The 19,714-nt window shown below is 43.3% G+C and overlaps 1 protein-coding gene across 1 annotated transcript in view; it reads left to right on the top strand.

Annotated features, from left to right (window-relative positions):
* Positions 1-19,714, top strand: part of SRD5A2 (steroid 5 alpha-reductase 2) — a 41,884-nt gene that overhangs the window by 9,026 nt on the left and 13,144 nt on the right. The gene's annotated exons all lie outside the window — the stretch shown is intronic.

The following is a 19,714-nucleotide window of genomic DNA, read 5'->3' as shown; positions in this document are numbered from 1 at the left end:
GGAAACCACAGGGAGGGTGGAGGCCCTGTTTCCTCCCAGGAGATTCCTAGAGAGGCTCCACGGAGATTTCTCCCCGCCTTTTCTGGCCCTGTTTCCTCCCAGGAGGTTCCTAGAGAGGCTCCACAGAGATTTCTCCCTGCCTTTTCTGGCCCTGTTTCCTCCCAGGAGATTCCTAGAGAGGCCCCACAGAGGCTTCTCCCTGTCTTTTCCAGTTACAGTTTCAGAGGCTTGGGTTTGTAAGTGGAAAACGGTCCTTGAGAAGAGGCAAAAAAAAATTGAACACCCAGTTCTTATCTAGAAAAGTTCGTAAAGTAGAGGTGTTCTTAGGTAGAGGTACCACTGTATAAGGATTATTCTCTGTAACAGTAGTGGCGAACTTTTTTCCTTGGATGCCAAAAACACACAATGAGTACACTGAATGATGGCTCACGTGCTCACAGAGAGGGCGCTGCGTGTCACTCATGGCACGTGTGCTAGAGGTTCACCATCGCAGTGATAGGCAATTACCTCCCTGTAATCTCCAATTGCAATGCCATCCACAGAAAAAAAAAATCTGCCAAGGACGCTGGGTATGCCTTTTCTACTTGGACAAAATTTCTTTTGTGAAAAGGAATATGGAATTGGCAAATATCAGTAATTTTTCCATGTTAAAGGCTTTGGAAATTTGGTGAGAGCTAGCCAGGTATTGCTCAATAGCAAACTTCTCAGAGTAAGATATTTTTGGAGTCAGATTTTACCGCATGGTGTTATTTCATGTATTAGTTGGTATGTATACTTCGTTCTTTCGGTTGAAGTTACATTGTGTACCAGAATAACCACAACAACAGAGTTCTCTTTCTAATCTTTTCTACTCCATTCATTTTCCTCCACACCCAAAGCCTGCCTTTGGGCTTCCTGATGTTCAAGCCCCATTCTCCTTCCCTTTGTGGTTAACTGCAGGATTCCTCATCTATTGTCCATATCTCTGTTATTATCTCATTTTTTGCCATAAACTTGTTTGCCTGCAGACCTGAGAAGGAGTGAAATGTATACAATATATTCACATTTATACAATATATTCTTCCCAAATAAAAAGCCATAAGCTGATTTCAAGTCTTTAAAATGAGGAATGAATTCATGTGATCCCATCCAGTTGTTCAGAAAGAAATGGAGCTGAGGGTTTTTTTTTATGGGCAAGATTCCCCCAATTTGAAGCCCCTCAGAATCTGGATGACAATTGTCAAGTCACGTGGAATCTAGTGTTTTTTAAGCAGGGCCCAATCCAGAGCTTGCTTGAAAGCATATGGAAATGTCCCTTTCTCTAGTGTTGTGTTGCCCACTGTCTGCCTTCTGCCACATACCTCCCAGTGACTGATTAGAGCCCACAGGGTTGGCCTTGGGCTGCGAGGAAGGGCTTTCTCCTTGGAGGGAGGAGTCGACAGTCAGGATGGGTTGTACTCGCTCGTTAGAGGCGTGTCCGAGTCATAGAAGTATAAAAAGGCTGGAACCGCCCACAGACCCAGTTTTTCTGACTCGCTTCTAACAGAGACACCTCGTGGCAAGCACAACCTATTTTGTCTGTGACTCCTTATAAATAATCTCATTAGGTTAGTAATTCCAATTTATTCAGTTTAAAATTGGTCCTGAGGAAGCAGTAGGGTGCGGTGACCTCTTGGTACAGCTCTATCTGCTGGGTGGTAGGGCCCCAGGCCTTCCACACACCCCTGGCTCATTTTTTTTGTCTCCTTCTGCCGTTAGGGCTGCCTTGGAGCCACTCGCAGGCAAGCCATAAGCCTGGTGAGGGATTCTGACTGGTTACAGTCTGGTCCCCTTTGCCAACGTTTCCTCCCTAGTCAGAACGTGCGAGACCTCAGAGTGACCACTTTCCCCTGGGGCTGGCTACAGTCTTAGTGGTGATTTCATTTTATCTTGATTCCCTACCAGAGAGCTGGTTTCTGACTCCGTGTCAGATTTTCCAGGAAGCTTGGGAGAGAGTAAGCCGATAGCTTGTGACGCAGGAGAAATTGTCTGTTTACTTAATTCCCAGGCCTCAGCTACGAGGCGTTAATTGCTTCTCCTAGTAACTCAGGGAAGTTTTTTCAAGCCCCTGTTGATCCCTTTTTCGGGGGTTTTGTTTGTTTTTTTGGATAAGTGAGCCCTCTTAGAGAGGTTTTTCCTTTCTCTCCCCCCCCCCTTAATTATCGGCGGGCTCGAATTCAAACAGTCCCAAGCAACTCCAGCTCTTTTGGCGCCATCTGCTGGCTTAATTCTATAACGGTCTCAGTACCTTCCCATATTCTGGAAAAGTTACTCAGACCAGGCTGTAAAGAAGGAGCAAATAGGGGCTAGGTTATTTTCTATATATTTAGATCTTCCTTGCAAGGGACATTTTCAACAATTTTTATTTAGTCACCTTTGTTTTATTTGTCCCCTCACAGACCCCTGCAAGGGGACTTTGTCTTACTAACTTTTCCTCTACCTTTTATTCCTTTCTCCCTTTTTCTAGCTGTCTTGCCATGTCAGACCTAGCTAAAGCAGGAGGGAAAAGAACCAAAAAATCTGTCAGGCCTCTACAGGTGGATTCTGATCTCATTTCCCCTATTCCAGAGAATAGGGACCCTACTCCTCAACCTTCGAAAGCAGAGAGGCGTAGGGATCTTACTCTACAACGCCTCCATGAAAAAGCAGCTAGGGCTCTTTCCCCTACTCCCAGAATTCCTAATCAGGCTCCAGCTACTATTACCCCTTCTGGGTCCGCTGGAACTCTGGCTGCCAGTGTTTGGGGCCCAGCTGGTTTGCCAAATCAAAATTTAAATCCAGACACTTCTAGACCCCCTGTTCCTCTTTCTCCTTCGATTCTCATTGTACCTCCAGTTCAACCTGGCCCTTCCTCAGAGGTTCCTCAACAGATACCTCAGGCGACGCCTCCTCCAGAAGCCCACCCTTCCTCTTCAACAACCTTTGATACATCAGCCATCCAGAGGTGGATTGATTCAGCAGTTCAACGCAGCATTGAATTTAAGCTTAGCTCTTTACCCACTACCATTCCTTCTAGACCAGTACCTGCGCCACCAGTGGCCCCTCTTTCCCTTGCTGCCTCTATCCTCAGACCTAACCAAGATTCTTGGTCTGATTCCTCGACTGAGGACTCGGATTCTTACGACAAGGATCCTCCAGAGGGGGGTCATGCCGGTCTGTCTGAGGACGAAGAAGCTTCTCCAGCATTACCTATACCAGCAGCCTTATTCCCAGCAGAGTTATTTTCTACCATTTTGTTGAAGGCTCGTTCAACTGCGGGGCTCACAGCTCCCCCCACTCAAGCCCAACCTTCCGCTTCCCAAGTGGAGACCCTGTGGAATCCTTACACGGAGGAGCAAGACATAATACCGGCCCCGCCATTCTTCGTAGAGACTATTACTAAACAATGCCTAAATCCGGCGGCAGGTCCAGCTCCTTCTAATCTAGAGAAGAGATTTTTTTAATGTAGCTCCGGAGCTCGCCTCTTTCCTAGAGCCCCCCGCTATAGACTTCTCAGTTCTTGCCCTGCATTCTTCAGAGAACCTGCCGGGAAAGGAGGAGGATCTTCTAAAGGGAGAAGACCGTAAAATTGATCGGCTCCTGCAGAAGAGTCATCAATCCGCTGCTTGGGCAATCAAAGGAGCTACAACCTCTTCCTTTTTCGCCAGGTCCATGCTCATCTATATCAGACAGTTGCAGGAACAGATTCCGGCTTCTGACATTTCAGCCCAACAAAGCCTGAACAAGATGTTTGCCACCTGTCAACTACTCGCGGACACTACTCTTTATACATCACGGTTTGCAGCCAAAACCATGGCCTCCTCAATAGCGGCCAGGAGGATGACCTGGCTGAAGAAGTGGCAAGTGGATATTAAACACAAGTGGCGTTTTGCTACAGCAGAATACAAGGGTAAGAACCTTTTCGGTGATGTCCTGGAGCCCTTCCTCATCGATTCTAAGGACAAAAAGAAGATCCTACCCTCAAGCCAGAAGAAATCTTCTCAACGTCCATCTCCTTACTATCGTCGACCTTTTCGTCAGACTGATCAATCCTTCTCCTACTACAGAAGCTCAGCTCAACAGAGCTACAAACCTCACAATTTCCATGACAAGAACTCTAGAGGTAGAGGAACCAAACGGCCCTTTCATGGATCTGCAGGAAGCCATCAGGGCCGAAGAGGTAGGTGGTGATATCCCTCACCCCGATCCCCTTTCAGTTCCCATCGGTGGTCGCCTTGCTAAGTTTGCCTCCCATTGGTCTGCTATTTCCTCAGATTCCTGGGTTCTCAATACAGTGGCAAGGGGTTTACATTTGGAGTTTCTTTCCCCTCCCCCCTCTTTCTTCATTGCCTGTTCTATTCCCAAAGATCCCTCTAAGAGGGCTCTAATGGACCAGGCCATACAGCACCTGTTAGACATTCGGGCCATTCAGCCCGTCCCCCCTGAATTTCAGGGCCAAGGTTTTTATTCTATTCTCTTCCTTGTCCCCAAATCCTCGGGGGGCTGGAGACCTATTCTGGATTTGAAACGCCTTAACCTGTATATAAAATATCACAAGTTTAAGATGCACTCTCTTAAAACTATCTTAGCCTGCATCAGAAGGGGAGACTTCATGGCATCTCTGGACCTAACTGAAGCCTACTTACATATCCTCATAGCTAAGGAACACCGTAGGTTCCTTCGTTTCTCCTATGCCGGAAGGCATTTTCAGTACCAGGCCCTTCCTTTTGGTCTATCCTCAGCCCCCCGGGTTTTCACCAAGATTTTATCAGTTTTAGCTGCCCATCTTAGATCTATACCCATTCGTCTTCAATTCTATTTGGATGATGTCCTAGTATTAGCGAAGTCCTTTAGCCTAGCTCAGGACCACTTGAAGACCACTGTCGAGGTCCTTACAGCTCATGGTTTTTCTATTAATATTCAGAAAAGCCATCTCACCCCTGCTACCTCCATCCTTCATTTGGGTACAGTTATCAACTCCTCAGTGGGTCTAGTAAGTCTCTCCCCTGAACGGATAAGTAGCATTAGGGGGTTGGCGTCCCTAATCCAGGGCGACCCTTTCCCCACCCTCTCCTCCCTTTCTTCCTTGTTAGGGAAGATGGTTTCCTGTTTTTCCATTGTTCCCTGGGCTAGACTTCACTCTCGAGATCTCCAGTGGTTTTTACTTCCCTTCCAAAAGCTTGGACAGGCCCACTTGGCAAGACGAACCCATCTTCCTCCACAGGTCCAAAGATCCCTGACGTGGTGGAAGTCCGGAGCCATTGAGGACGGTACCCTGTTCCGATCCTCCCCCACCGTAACCATCACCACGGATGCCAGTCTGTCGGGACTGGCATCCGTGGCCAGTCTGTCGGGACTGGCATTGCGGCCAGCAGCAGGCTCAGGGCCTTTGGGACGCAAGCCAGTCTTCCTGCCCCATCAACTGGCTGGAGTTACACACAGTTTTCCTGGCCCTCAAGAGATTCAGCCACCTGATTGCCGGACAGGACGTCCTCATCAGGACCGACAATATGGCCACCAAGGCACATATCAACCGTCAAGGGGGCACCAGGTCCAGGACTCTGATGCTAGAGGTCAAGAAGATCGGCCTCTGGGCAGAGAGACACTTGTCCTCTCTCCGATCGGAACACATATCGGGGACAGACAACATACAGGCGGATGCCCTCAGCCGAGCAACAGTAAAGCAAACGGAGTGGAAATTAGATCCAAGAGTTTTTCAGCAAATCTCAATGAGGTTCGGCAAACCATTAATAGATCTGTTTGCTTCCCCTCTCAACACCCAACTTCCCCGCTTCTTCTCCCGCTTCCCGTCCCAGGGGGCGGAGAACTACGATGCCCTCCACTGTCCCTGGCCCAGGGAACTACTGTATGCCTTTCCTCCATTACCTATCCTTCCCCAAGTCATCCACAAGATATTGGAGGAGCAAGCCGAGGTAATATTGATAGCTCCCTTATGGCCCAGGCAACCCTGGTTTGCGGACTTAAAAATGTTGTCGGTGGTGGAGCCATGGCAAATACCAGTGAATCCTCAACTGCTCTCCCAGGGGTCCCTTCTACACCCGGACCCAGGCAGGTGCCGCTTGACCGCCTGGCTTTTGAGCGCAGCGTCCTGAGGAGTCAGGATTTTGACAACGATGTCATTGATTATATTCATAAGGCTCGCAAACCTTCCACGGAGCGTATTTACTCCTCAACCTGGAAAACCTTTTGCTCCTGGTGTGAGTCCCAAGGATTGTCTCCAATTCGCATTCCCCTCTCAAAGGTCCTTAAATTTCTAAAACACGGCCTAGATAAGGGTCTCTCTCCGAATACCATTAAGCGGCAAACTGCAGCTCTTTCCTCCATCATCGCTTGTGACACCTGGATATCCCTTGCTCATGTTCCTTTGGTGTCCAGATTCCTCAGGGGCTTTTCCAACTCGCACCCCCCTGTGGTCCACCGTTTCCCCACTTGGGACCTCCCAAAGGTGTTGTATTCGTTAACAGAGGCTCCTTATGAGCCTCTACAAGAGGCTTCTCTACGATATCTCTCCTTCAAGGTATCTTTCCTAATTGCCATCACAACGGCCAGACGGATATCCGAGTTAGCAGCATTATCTGTCAGAGAGGACCTATGCCTTTTTCACCAAGACAAAGTAGTCCTCCACCTTGACCCGTCCTTTCTCCCCAAAATCAATTAGATTTTCCACCGGAGTCAGGACATTATTCTACCAACCTTCTGCTCCCGACCTTCTCACCCTTCGGAACGCAGATGGCACACGCTTGACGTGAGGAGAGCTCTTCGTGTTTACTTGAAAAGAACACGGCCCATCAGGCAATCTGAGGCCCTGTTTATTTTTTTCTCCCCTCAAAAGATCGGCCTCAAAGCTTCTTCGTCCACCATTGGTCGATGGATCCGTGGGGCCATTGCCAAAGCCTATGATGTGGAGGGCGTCCAGAGGCCTCTAGGTATAACTGCACACTCCACTAGGAGTGCGGTTTCCTCGGCGGCCTGGGCCACTCAATGCCCCCTGGAGGACTTATGCAAGGCGGCTACCTGGACCTCTCTCACTCCTTTTATCCGCCACTATAAGATCGATAAATTTGCCTCAGCACAGGCGGCCTTTGGGCGGAGGGTCCTACAACAAGTAGTGGAAGTTGCCCATCCCTCGGGACAATAACTTTGACATGTCCCATCCTGACTGTCGACTCCTCCCTCCAAGGAGAATGAGCGTTGACTCACCTGATACGCTCTTTCTCTTGGTAGCGGAGTTGACAGTCACTTCCCTCCCCTTATCTACCTTTTTCTTCTTTCCTTGTTTTTTCCCCTCTTCAATGTAGAGCTGAAGAAGTTTCCTGTATATAGTTCAGGTTTTTTTTTCTTGAATTAGTTGAATCTAGGAGTCTGAGTTGTGCTGCCACTCCGAGTCAATGTTTTCAGTTACGTCATCAAAACTGGGTCTGTGGGCGGTTCCAGCCTTTTTATACTTCTATGACTCGGACACGCCTCTAACGAGCGAGTACAACCCATCCTGACTGTCGACTCCTCTACCAAGAGAAAGAGCGTATCAGGTGAGTCAACGCTCATTCTCTGTGGTGGCTCCAGCTCTCTGGAACCAGTTATCCCTGGAGATCTGCATTGCCCCCATCCTGCTGGCCTTTCTGAAAGCTGTGAGAACCTGGCTTTGCCAGCAGGCCTGGGGCCATTGAGCAATGTAGTATCATCCAGCTCCAGTCAGCCATGAAGGTATGAATAATTTCATTTTCTAAAGGTTTTTAAAACTGTTTTATATTCTTTTTAAATTGTTGTACACCGCCCTGAGTCCATAAAGAGTTGGGCGGCTTATAAATTAGATAGATAGGTAAGTAGAAGGTAGGTAGGTAGGTAGGTAGGTAGGTAGATAGATAGATAGAAATATTTCTTATGTGCTACCTAAACTGGGATAAATGTCAATCTTTCTAGCTAGCCAAGAAGCCTTTCTGAATGTTACTCATCTTGTTCCTGGTTATTAAAAGCTTCTTTGCTGGAAGACTCCAACAGGGAGTATTTCCTCCGAACAGCAGTATAAAATGCTTGAAACAACTCTTCCCATTTAAGAAAGTCAAGCAAAGAAGAAGAAAAAAACCTCAGGAGATAGTCAGTCTAGACGTACTGCCAAGAATGAAATAAGGGTTAAAGGAGATGCAGTTTCTGTAAGCAGGCCAATAAATATTAGGTTAGAAAAAATGCCAGAATGTTGTAATTCCTTACAGGATTAACCCTGTAAAGTAGAAAAAAACAAAGGGAGATTTATTATAACAACCAGTTCTCTGAACTGTTTGGAAAGTTAACAGGAAGGAAAGGTGAGTGGCCAACATTGCAGCAGTAGGAGTGTCCCCTGTGCTCTGTGGGAAACCCTGAATTCCAGCTGTTCAGAGACCTGGAACTAATCAGAACTAGGTAAGATCTGCCTTGGAGGGGTGGTGGAGAAGAGAGGTACTAGTTGGTGATGTGGAGGGGCTTGCAACAACACCAGAAGCTGACACCAACCTCTCAGCCTGCAGCTGAGGAGGATAACTCTGTCACCATTAGGTGGAACAGCCATAATTGGACTGATTGAATGGAGAGATTGTGAATTGTCTTTGTGACAACATCTAAGTGTTTGTGCTGGAGAAAGGTGAAGAAGTGCTGAAGCTGGTGAGTGTTTAGCCCATTTAACAATTAAAAGAAGAATTTTAAAACTTAAAAGGAAACAAGAGCTTTCAAAATGGAGTGAGCTGCTATCTAGCAATTGGAAATATCACACAGAGAGTTAAAGGAGCAATGCTAAAAGCCCAAATATGAGGATGTTTTTATAACTGACTTGGTGAAAGTTAAAATGATCAAATAAAATAAAGAAACTGAATAAAAAATTTATAAGTGCTAAGTGGATATCAAATACAGAGACTTTTTTTTTTAAAGAGTTGTGTTATATTGGGAATAGGCAATGCAAACTGCTGATTAAAAGAAAATACTGCAACAAATTGTGGAAGCATAAATTTGCTGACAGCTGAAGACTGACCTTGACTAGAAGAAGATATCTAGGAGTTTGAAAGAATTTAAAAGCAGTGTGCATCCTGCTATTGTGTTTGATGATACAGTGTTTGGGTGATAAAAGATAAGATGATTTTGAGTTGGACTAGACTGAAACACAAAGAGACTATATAGACTTGAGCTTCAAATAAAAAATTTGTGAACTGTGTGAATTGTGAACTTGACAATATGGAGGTGTGCATTTATGAAGAATTGACTGGGATGTTAAAATACAGTATTTTTAATATTTGAATTGGTACAGGGTTCCCTATATTACCAGGTTTATAATACAAGTGATAGTATATCGCATATCTCTTTTACAGAGTCCTATTATCTATTGGTGGTTTGGGTGCCTTCTTGAAATAATCAGTGATGAAACTGTACATCTCACTTGTACACAGTTTACCAGTAAAAAATGCTAAAAACAGATAAGATCATGAATCAATTTTAATTCCTTATCTCACAATAGTAAGATTTTAAAATCAAGAAATGTTTCATCATATATCCTGCTTCATGTTTGCAGAAGAAATCTTCAAAATGTAAAATAATTAGTAATGAATTAAACGAATTAAAGATCCAGAATGCAAAGATTCTGTTTCTTAAAAGTTAGTCTTCATTTCTACATTCTTTTCATTTGCCCATTTGTAAACATGTTAATACACATGTTCATAAATTACATGTAGTCTTTCTTGTTATATATTGTGTAGGAATGTCACAAACTTTAATCTGTTGCATGAAGATTAAAACTCAACTAATATGTAGCCATGGCATTTATGTTCCATTTTAATATCCAAGAAATCATTTTTGTTCTCCTCATAATTAAAATCACATAATAAATCTTGGAACTTTCTGCACTGTTCCAGCAACTAACTTTTTGAAGTATCTAGTCTGGCTAAGTCATTCTGGAACATCTTTCGTCCTTTGAGCTGATATATGAGACACATTAAAGCAACAGGAACAAACTGATCTATCTTCATAAAATTTAATGTGCTTATTTTCTACAAAAATAGTAAGGGATATTTTGTGGCAAGAAAAGAAGGACAATTTTCAAATTATTTGCCAGGTTGTAAACTAATATCTGTCTCAAACTAATAGATAGAAAAAGACTAGTAGAATAAGTCTAGCAGTAAAATACATGTGTGGGAGAAAGTTTGGTAGAACTTTACAGGAATGAACATTCCCATTTATAGGTTATAAGCAGCACGTACTCATCACTTTTTCTACAGAAACGAGCTATGGCAGTAAAATGTCTTATTTAAGTTGCGATTATAGAAAGGGCTCTGGCTAAGTACTCTAATAGACATATCACAATGACATGTGGCCTGACAACAAAATCTGAAACAGTTAACAAAAGTCTGTTACCCTCTAGCATCATTCTTTCAGAGAGAGAGAGAGAAAAATCCCTTCTCACCTCATCATTAGTCAGCAATGTGTAGTGGCAGCCCAAAAAGCCAATTGTATTAACAGAGGGATACAATCTAGGACTAGGGAAGTACTAATACCACTCTATAAAGCCCTAGTTAGACCACACCTAGAATACTGCATCCAGGTTTGGTCATCACACTAAAAAAAGACATTGAAACTCTAGAGAAAGTGCAGAAGAGAGCAACCAGGCTGATTAGGGGACTGGAAACTACAGTATAACATACTAAGAGAAGTTGCAGGAACTAAACATGGCCAGGATAGCGAAGAGAAGAAGCAGGGGAGACATGATACTTTTCCAATACTTGAGGGGCTGCCGCAGAGAGGAGGGGATCAGGCTGTTTTCCAAGGCAGCAGATGTCCGGACAAGGAATAATGGATGGAAGATGACCGAGGAGAGATTCAACCTGGAAATAAGGAGGAACTTTCTGATGGTGAGAGTGATCAACCAGTGGAACAGCTTGTCTGTAGAGGTTGTGAGAGCTCCAACACTTGAGATGTTCAAAGACTGCCATTTGTCCGAAATAGTGTAGGGGTTGAACTAGATGACCTATTAGAGTTGATCCCTTCCAACTCTAATAATAATCTAATCAGGGGTATGTGTCTTCTTTAATCTTGGGTCCTCTATCAGGAGCATGGGAGTTTGAGGTTCAGTGCAGTATCTTAGCTGTTCCTTGAAGGGAAACTGCCCTTCCACAGTGGGCTGACCTCTAGGAAGGCACAGGGTGCCGTGATTGCCACATCAGAATGAAGCAACGGAGAAACTTTTCTCAATGAGATGACCTCGATTGAATCAAGATCGCTCCTTTTATTGTATTTCACTTTTCCTGACATGTGGTACAGAATAACCAATCCGCGAACGCCACATACATTAAGCCATCCCCCAACTACCATTCAGTCATGCGCTGTATAAGGCAACCTCCTTGTGACTTCCCTATAGATAATTAATGGAAGCTCCATTCATTGCCTTTTCCTGGATTGTGTGTTTACTGGTGATTAGCAAAGGAATGAGAGTAAGGCATATATTTCCTTATATGGAAGTTAGCTATACGTTATCTTCATGCTGTATATCAAGCTAATTATTTTCCACGTGGTCATGGATTCTGCAGCTTGCTTACTCAGCCTGGACTTTGCTGCCTTTCCATAGAGGAAGAATAAGGTTTATACAGCACCCATTAGGCTAAAACATCACCCTTCAGCAATATTCTATCCCAATGTTCAGTGCCTAAGAACCTATGATTACAACAGTTCCTAATATTGCACTCTTCTGGGCAGAGAGCTCTGGTATTGTTCTGGGGGCTCTATTGGAACTAGTCCCCCAGATTAGGAGTGACAGATCTAAGTGCTTCTACTATCAATGGGAGCACTTTATTTTCCATATTCCTTCTAATTTCTCCTTTGCAGTCCAGTACTTCCCCAGCTTCTCCTTCTTCCTGATGTTGCTGTCACTTGTCATTGGTACATCTAGCACAACTGCTGAATTGTGGATCTTATCTACTACCATAATGTCTGGTTGATCGATCATTACTGCATGTCTGTCCATACCTGGAAGTCCTACAAGATTCAATCCTGTTAGTATTATGTAGAATCTCCTATGGGGAGGTCTAGCCCATTCAAGTGGGCAAATGTTTCTGTACACAATGCCACCTAAATGGTTGTGCTGTTCAGCGTATGATGTTGTTGCCTGCATATTTCACCCTATCACTCTGTGTTGAATTGCCTGTGTGACCGCTCTGCATAGTCTGCAGCTAGGGTCCTGTCTAGTGTAGTAGACTCCTGCTTCTATGGATCTGGTGCCTAGTATCCATTCTGGTGATGTTCTGATGCATGCTCTCTTTTAATCCAGCCCTTTCCAACTGGTAGGATTTGCCAATGTCAGCCTCCTCGGGTATCTGCAGTTCCCCTGCTTGATTTTCCCAACTGTTGCTGGTACTTGGGCATTGCAGTCCTCCCTGCCTCCTCCGTATGGTTCCCATAAAACTGGGATATCAAGATATTTGTACCTAGTCTGTATATCTGCTATGTGGTCCATTGGTCCTCTCCATCAATCTTAACTATTTTCCAATATATAAAATTATAGTAAATGTGAAGTTTGAAATAATGCCATAAATAAATTCTGATGCTCACTTGGTGAATCTTCAGCATGAGAACTTTAGTAGGAAGCAATGCTAAGCTTTTGGTTACTTTTTCTGAAGAAACTTCAGTGCTAAAAGTATTGAGATTTCAAGATTTATAGAAACATAGAAGACTGGCGGCAGAAAAAGACTTCATAGTCTGCCCTTATACTATTTTCTGTATTTTATCTTAGGATGGATATATGTTTATCCCAGGCATGTTTAAATTCAGTTACTGTGGATTTATCTGCCACGCCTGCTGGAAGTTTGTTCCAAGCATCTACTACTCTTTCAGTAAAATAATATTTTCTCACGTTGCTTTTGATCTTTCCCCCAACTAACGTCAGATTGTGTCCCCTTGTTCTTGTGTTCACTTTCCTATTAAAAACACTTCCCTCCTGGACTTTATTTAACCCTTTAACATATTTAAATGTTTCGATCATGTCCCCCCTTTTCCTTCTGTCCTCGAGACTATACAGATTGAGTTCATGAAGTCTTTCCTGATACGTTTTATGCTTAAGACCTTCCACCATTCTTGTAGCCCGTCTTTGGACCCGTTCAATTTTGTCAATATCTTTTTGTAGGTGAGGTCTCCAGAACTGAACACAGTATTTCAAATGTGGTCTCACCAGCACTCTATATAGCGGGATCATAAACCAATTGATTTATAAACCAATTATCTCCACAAGACTCTTTTTAGAGTTGTGAAAATAAAATAAGAACATTGAATGTGACCTACTGTATATTTGCAACCATCCTAAATGTAATACGTTTTTATTACAGCTTCTGTCTTGCCTAGTCATCATGGCATGCTTGTAGTTAAAGCCATGAGAAAGCCACCAAGTTGGAAATGGCTACAATATATTAGCCAAACGTATGTGACTGTTGAGTTCTAAGAGCTCTCTCCTTGAGAATCCATTGCAGACTATTAAAACGTTGGACCAGAATTAATAAAATATTTGCTCTAATAATAATAATTATGAATGGCTAAAAGGAAAATTATCAGTTTATTATAATAAAATACATATTCCTAAGCATCAAGATTTTTCTCCTGAATTCATGGAAAAATCACTAGGAACAGAGAAAGCTAGGTGGCAGTACTCCTTTATTAATAATTGTATGATGAAAACTTATTTTCTCTAAGAGGCACATTTTACATTTGACATTGAAATTTATCTCTTTTCACTTGCAATATTATTGAGGATAGTGTTGGATAAAAAGAGGAAGAGAGACATCTGTCATGTTACAAGGTGATCTAAACCTTAAAACTTGATGTTTTTGATAAAGGAATGTTTTTGATAAAGGACACAGAGGGAGAGCGATAGAGAAAGAAAGAAAAAGAGAAAGGAAGGAAGGAAGAAAGAAAAAAAGGAAAGTAAGATGTATTCTCTAAGTTTATATCTGTTATATCAGCTTTATTTAACCAAAAAAGGGCTACCGCCACAGCTTCCAAACATGGCTGTCAATTACAAAGGCTGCTTTTCTAATTCCACCACTTGAGGGGGAAAAAAACAGGATGAAGGCAGAACACGTGTTGAGGATTTTGCTTCATGAATCCCAGCGACCAATTAGGTCCCACAGAGTTGGCCTTCTCCGGGTCCCGTCGATTAAACAATGTTGTCTGGCGGGTCCCAGGGGAAGAGCCTTCTCTGTGGCGGCCCCAACCCTCTGGAACCAGCTCCCCCCGGAGATTAGAACTGCCCCCACCCTCCTTGCCTTCCGTAAACTCCTTAAAACTCACCTCTGCCGTCAGGCATGGGGGAATTGAGGCATTCCCCCTCCCTCCCCCGGGCCTATATAATTTATGTATGGTGTGACTGTGTGTATGACTGATTTAATAATGGGTTTTTTTTAATGTTTTTTAAATTTATTAGATTTGTTGTGAATTGTCTTATTATATGCTGTGAGCTGCCCCGAGTCTATGGAGTGGGGCGGCATACAAATCAAATCAAATCAATCAATAAATAAATAAATAAATAAATAAACAAATAAATAAAATAAATAAAATAAATATTCGAATGTCCCTTTATCGAGACATTCAACTTCAGCACTCAAAATTCTATTCAGGTTTGGCACAAGAAAAGGTAAAACAATTGCTATGCTTAAAATATTTATGAAAAAAATGGAAAGACTGAATGAAAAACAGTGACACCAGCATTATCAGTCACCAACAGATAACAGCACCAATGTGCTAGGTGCTCTAACATGATTGTTAGCACAAAAAATGGTGAATTGGGAAAAGCTGATTGGTGTGAACAAGAAAAAAGTGGATGGTTTATGACAGCAGCCAATGAAATTCACATGAGAACAGTTTGAACTGAGGAAAGACAATCTGCAGATGACTCATTGGGAATTTGTTTCTCAGAAGTCTTCAAAAGGTAATCACACCACCCCAGGACATTGCAGCAATCATAAATATGAGTTAGCTGCCCAGTGGCTGGATTTTTGTCGTGCAACCATAGAGAAGCTGCAATGATCATCAATATGAAAAACGGGCCTAAGTCCATTTTCAATGCTGTTATACATTTGAAAAGTCACTAAACGATGGTTGTAAATTGAGGACTACCTGCAATGTAATTTTTTTTCTTTTAAGTTTGTTCCTGAATACCTAAGCAAAGACCAGTACTTCTGTTACAGAAGTGCTCTGACAGACAAGGCAAAGACAGAATTATCTGGCCATAGTACCAGAAAACATGTTAGATGAAAAGTAAAAACAGCATTTCACCAAACGAATCTGATGCCAGCTGTAAAGCAGGGTGGTAAAATGGTATAACTTCAGTCTGCTTTGCTACATCAGGGTACCTCAACATCCCAGAATTAACTATGAATTCTTTATTGTACCAGAGGGTCATTGAGCATCTGTCAGAAGATTGAAGCTCAACTGCAATTGGACTCTGCTACATGACAGCACCCTAAACATTGTAGTAAATACAATACAGAAAAGAGAGGAAAGAAGGAATATGGTGTGTGTGTGTCTAGAATGGCCAGGTTAAAGCCTAGATCTAAACCAGTGTTTCTCAACCTTGGCCGCTGGAAGATGTGTGGACTTCAACTCCCAGAATTCCCCTGCCAGCTCTGCTGTTGTAGTCCACACATCTTCCAGTGGCCAAGATTGAGAAACACTGATCTAAATGTTGTCATGATGCTGTGAGGTGATCTGAAATGGGCTGTGCAGATAAGAAATCCTTCAAATATTACACAGCTGACAAACAACTCAAGCCATCTAAAGCCCTTCAAAACATCCTAAGCAAACCAAAAGACCCAGCAACCCCAGAAGGAAAAAAAACAGGTGTCATCTATAACATGCAACAGTGATGGTGAACCTTTTTTCCCTCTGGTGTCGAAAACACATGTGTGCACGCTATTGTGCATGTGTGAGTGCCCACACCCATAATTCAATGCCTAGGGAGGGCGAAAACGGCCTCCCCCGGCCCCCTGAAGGCCTTCTTGAGGCTGGAAATAGTCCATTTCCAAACTTCTGGTGGGCCTGGTAGGCCCATTTTTCACCCTCCTCAGGCTCCCTTGGAGCCTGGGGAGGCCCTCCGGAAGCTGAAAAGCCCTTCCCAGAGCCTCCATGTGAACCAAAAATCAAATGGCCGGTGTGCATGTGCATGTTGAAGCTGAGCTAGGGCAACAGGTCACGTGCTGGCAGATATGGCCCTATGTACCACCTGTGGCACCTATGCCATAGGTTTGCCATCACTGACATACACTATAAGACAATGATGGTGAACCTTTTTTCCCTCAGGTGCCAAGAGCGTGGGCACATGTTATTGTGCATGTCCGAGTGCCCACACTTGTTTAATAATAGTAATATTGGACTTGTATGCCGCCCCTCTACGGATACCTGTGATGGGCAAAAACAGTTCCCCCCGCCTCCCAGAGGCCCTCTGGAGGCCAGAAATGGCCTGTTTCTCAACTTCTGGTGGACCCAATAGGCTTGTGTTTCGCTTCCCCAGGCTTAAAGGCTTCCCTGGAGACAGGGAAGGGTAAAAACATCATCTCCCATCCTCCCGGAGGCTCTCTGGAAGCCAAAAATGCCCTGTGTGGCATTTTTGGCTTCCTAAAAGAATGCCAAAAGAGATTTTGTGTGAGCCAAAAATCAGCTGGCCAGCACATATATGCACAGTGGAGCTAAGGTAGGGCAACAGCTTGCGTGCCAGCAGATATGGCTCTGCGTGCCACCTGTGGAACCCCTGCCATAGGTTTGCCATCACTGCTATAAGAACTGCAACAACCACTTTATAGGACAAACAGGCAGAAGACTGGTAGAAGGCATCCACGAACACCAACTGGCAGTCAGAAGGCATGATGAAAATTCATTAATTTCACAACGCATAGACGGATTTAACCATAGTTGGGAAAGTGTGCCAATCCTAGACCAGACCAAATAAAAAATGGTGAGGAATTTCTAGAAGTCTGGCACTCTGACAAATCAACCATCAATAGACACATAGACATTAACTACATCTACAGACTATGCAAAAGAGACGACCAATCAGTCCCAAAGAGAAAAAAATACTCCAGCACTTTTCCACCAGTTATCAGCACTCAGATTAGTATAGAATAGATTAACTCCAAGGTCAACTTCAGACCAACAATCAAATGAGCAATACCCCAATCAAGGAACGGACAAAAAGCCATTACAAAGAACTAAAAAGAATCCCTAGGACTGCCTCTATCTACACATCAAGGCAAGACACCAGAATATAAACCAGCAGCAAACCATTTCATTTATTTATTAGATTTCTATGCCACCCTTCTCGAGGTGACTCATACTCCTTACTAGCACTGATTATGTTACTTAGTTAGGGTAATGAAAGGTTTGCAAAAAACAAACAACCTCAGAGCCTGGCCCACCCCCACACCCCGGAAAACATTCTGTGTGGAAGAGTAGGAAAAAATCCCTCCCAATCTCCAGACAGTTATAAGAATGTCTGCTTCAAGTTGTTTTTGTCAAAGAGGACGACCAAATATTACAGCCAATGACATGCTTACTTTTCCAATAGAAAGAAACAACTTGTTCACTTTTTATTGAATAAATGGTTGCTGTTATGTTTGCAAGTTGTTAGAATAAAGGTGATCGCTGATTGGAGCAGGCGCGACCAATGAGAAGCCCGCAAGCGCAACTAATGGGAAGCCAAGGCACGACCAATAAGGAATCGCCGGGCGCAATCAATAGGAAGCCCCGGCGCGAAGTCTTGAAACATTGTCACCAATCCCCAGCGCTGGTAATAAAGTATATAAGGTGCGGTTTTGGCCGCTTGTCTTTAAGTCACTACCTGCCTGCGAGCTGGTCACTTTTAATGTTCCTGATGATTGAATAAAGAGCTGTTACCCTCTTCCTCGGCCTCCAGCCTCTGATTTAACAGTTGCAAATGTTCACAGGATTTTCTTTGTTCAGTCATCTTTATTTTTATTTGATGAACTCACAGATGTTGTAACATCATATGTCAGCTCCTGTGAAGACCTATGTGTAACAACCAGGAACTTGTGAATATATAGTAACAATAAACCTTGGTTCACAGCTAAATCTAAGCAGCTACGTCATTCCAAAAAGGAAGCCTACAGAAAAGGTGATAAAATGCTGTACAATCAGGCCAGAAATGTATTAACAAGGGAGATCAGAGCAGCAAAAAGAAGCTACTCTGAAAAGTCAGTTTCTCAACAAATGAACCAGAAAACATGTGGATAACTCTTTAAAACATCAAAGATTACAGCAAACCTTCTTCCCAAGCTGAAGGAAATCGGCAACTGGCAGATGACCTGAATGTGCAGATTTAAAACGAAACTACAGCCACCTATCTCCACAACCACCATCCCAGACACACCAACAACAGTCAAACCTCCTACAACTGACCCCATACCATTGGGTTCAAAACCCCTAGTGATAATAGAAAAAGAAATGTAAGATCTATTTCACAGACAGAAGCAGGAAAAACCAGGCCCAGACAAGATAACTTCTTCTTGCTTAAAAGTCTGTGCTGACCAGACAAATTGGCATCCATCTTTACCCAAACCTTCAACAAATCACTAGAAACATGCCATGTTCCTTCTTGCTTCAAATGCTCCACTATCATTCCAGTGCCGAAGAAGCCCTCCATCCAGGAACTGAATGACTACAGACCAGTTGCTCTAACACCTGTAGTTATGAAAACCTTTGAAAGGCTAGTGATGTCCCACTTGAAAACCATCACGGATCCACTGTTAGACCCCTTGCAATTTGCATACTGAGCAAATAGATTGACAGATGATGCTGTTAATATGGCTCTGCACTACATCTTGAATCTCTAAAGACCTATGCAAGGATCCTATTTGTAGACTTTAGTTCAGCATTCAATACCATCATACTTGATATTTTTCTAGCTAAGCTAAATCAGCTAGCGGTACCTGAACACACTTGTAAGTGGCTCACAAGCTTCCTAACAGACAGGAAGCAGCAGGTGAAGCTAGGAAAAATCACATCAGATACATGTACAATTAGCACAGAGCACCCCCAAGGCTATGTACTCTCATAACTTCTCTTCTCCTCTATATACCAATGATTGCATCTCAAATTATTCATCTGTTAAACTACTAATGTTTGCAAATGATACAACAGTGATTGGTCTCATTTGAGATAACACTGAAACCGCATACAGATGGGAGGCTGAACAACTAGCCTTGTGATGCGACCGGAACTGAACATACTCAAAACTGTAGAAATGGTGTTAGACTTACAAGAAACCATCCCATTCTACCACCTCTAACAATACTAGACAACACAGTATCAACAGTAGAGACCTTCACATTTCTAGGTTCTATCATATCTCAAGACCTAAAATGGTCACCTAACATGAAAAATGTTGTTAAAAAAGCACAACAAAGAATGTTCTTTCTGTGCCAACTCAGAAACCTCATACTGCCCAAGGAGCTGGTGATACAGTTCTACAGAGGAATTATTGAGTCTGTCATCTGCACCTCTATAACTATCTGGTTCAGTTCTGCAACCCAACAAGACCGACACAGACTTCAGAGAGCAATCAGAACTACAGAAAAAACAATTACTACCAACCTGCCTTCCATCGAGGACCTGCACGACTCAAAAAGAGGTCCATGAAAATATTTACTGACATCTCACATCCTGGACATAAATTGTTTCAACTCCTACC

This window comes from Erythrolamprus reginae, chromosome 1, assembly GCF_031021105.1.
Source record: "Erythrolamprus reginae isolate rEryReg1 chromosome 1, rEryReg1.hap1, whole genome shotgun sequence".
Taxonomy (NCBI): domain Eukaryota; kingdom Metazoa; phylum Chordata; class Lepidosauria; order Squamata; family Dipsadidae; genus Erythrolamprus; species Erythrolamprus reginae.
This window is presented reverse-complemented; position numbering and strand designations above follow the sequence as displayed.